The 1,920-nt window shown below is 51.6% G+C and overlaps 1 protein-coding gene across 5 annotated transcripts in view; it reads left to right on the plus strand.

The window, feature by feature from the left end:
* The first annotated feature begins 1,587 nt into the window (after positions 1 to 1,587).
* EBF1 (EBF transcription factor 1) overlaps positions 1,588 to 1,920 on the plus strand; it is a 449,855-nt gene continuing 449,522 nt past the window's right edge. For 3 of the 5 annotated variants that reach the window (XM_040345067.1, XM_040345068.1, XM_040345071.1), the window contains exon 1: positions 1,589 to 1,920. This exon is cut by the window's right edge and continues 348 nt beyond it. The gene's annotated coding sequence lies outside the window, so the exon portion shown is untranslated. The other 2 variants (XM_040345069.1, XM_040345072.1) reach the window with 1 other exon arrangement.

Raw genomic sequence — 1,920 nt, forward strand, 5'->3', positions numbered from 1 at the left:
TCCTCTATCAGTGGATGATCTCCCTCTGATCCTATCCCTGTCTTCTATCAGTGGATGATCTCCCTCTGATCCTATCCCTGTCCTCTATCAGTGGACGATCTCCCTCTGATCCTATCCCTGTCCTCTATCAGTGTACGATCTCCCTCTGATCCTATCCCTGTCCTCTATCAGTGGATGATTTCCCTCTGATCCTATCCCTGTCCTCTATCAGTGGATGATCTCCCTCTGATCCTATCCCTGTCCTCTATCAGTGGATGATTTCCCTCTGATCCTATCCCTGTCCTCTATCAGTGGATGATCTCCCTCTGATCCTATCCCTGTCCTCTATCAGTGGATGATCTCCCTCTGATCCTATCCCTGTCCTCTATCAGTGGATGATCTCCCTCTGATCCCATCCCTGTCCTCTATCAGTGGATGATCTCCCTCTGATCCTATCCCTGTCCTCTATCAGTGGATGATCTCCCTCTGATCCTATCCCTGTCCTCTATCAGTGGATGATCTCCCTCTGATCCTATCCCTGTCCTCTATCAGTGGATGATCTCCCTCTGATCCTATCCCTGTCCTCTATCAGTGGATGATCTCCCTCTGATCCTATCCCTGTCCTCTATCAGTGGATGATCTCCCTCTGATCCCATCCCTGTCCTCTATCAGTGGATGATCTCCCTCTGATCCTATCCCTGTCCTCTATCAGTGGATGATCTCCCTCTGATCCTATCCCTGTCCTCTATCAGTGGATGATCTCCCTCTAATCCTATCCCTGTCCTCTATCAGTGGATGATCTCCCTCTGATCCTATCCCTGTCCTCTATCAGTGGATAATCTCCCTCTGATCCTATCCCTGTCCCTTGTCCTCTATCAGTGGATGATCTCCCTCTGATCCTATCCCTGTCCTCTATGAGTGGATGATCTCCCTCTGATCCTATCCCTGTCCTCTATCAGTGGATGATCTCCCTCTGATCCTATCCCTGTCCTCTATCAGTGGATGATCTCCCTCTGATCCTATCCCTGTCCTCTATGAGTGGATGATCTCCCTCTGATCCTATCCCTGTCCCCTGTCAGTGGATGATCTCCCTCTGATCCTATCCCTGTCCTCTATCAGTGGATAATCTCCCTCTGATCCTATCCCTGTCCCTTGTCCTCTATCAGTGGATGATCTCCCTCTGATCCTATCCCTGTCCCCTATCAGTGGATGATCTCCCTCTGATCCTATCCCTGTCCTCTATCAGTGGATGATCTCCCTCTGATCCTATCCCTGTCCCCTATCAGTGGATGATCTCCCTCTGATCCTATCCCTGTCCTCTATCAGTGGATAATCTCCCTCTGATCCTATCCCTGTCCCCTATCAGTGGATGATCTCCCTCTGATCCTATGCTTCCATCCTCCTTATAACAATAGGCACCGATCTTCTCCCAGCATCCAGATAGAGGCAACTTTCTCAGCCTCCCGCAGAAGAGGAAAAGGGAAAGTAGGCGTGCTGGCGAGGAGGGTTGGTGGCAGAAGGCGGCGCTCTATTGGCTGCCTAGGCGGAGGAATAATAGCGGTATGCAAATGACGGGGGCGTGGTTGCGAAGGCAATGCAACTCCCTATGGGGCTGGTGGGCGCGTGTGTAGCTTTGGGGGATAGTTAGTGTGGATTCCACAGGGAAGCGGAGACAGAGCCAGGGCAGGCAGGCAAGAAAGGGGACAGCTAGAGAGAGCACAGCATCCTCCTCCTCCTCCAGCACCGGGGTAAGAGGAGCACTTCTCCCCGCACTGTACAATCACTGCTCATCTTCTCGGAGCTCCGCACACTGTTGCTGCCTCCTAGTTGTTGGATACTGACACCGGATCATCACTTCTTGGCTCTAACTCACACCAGGATAATGACATTGGCTGGATCCAAGCTGGCATCTCCAATCCGATCCATTCTTCACCCAACCTG

This window comes from Rana temporaria, chromosome 3 (assembly GCF_905171775.1).
Source record: "Rana temporaria chromosome 3, aRanTem1.1, whole genome shotgun sequence".
Lineage (NCBI taxonomy): Eukaryota > Metazoa > Chordata > Amphibia > Anura > Ranidae > Rana > Rana temporaria.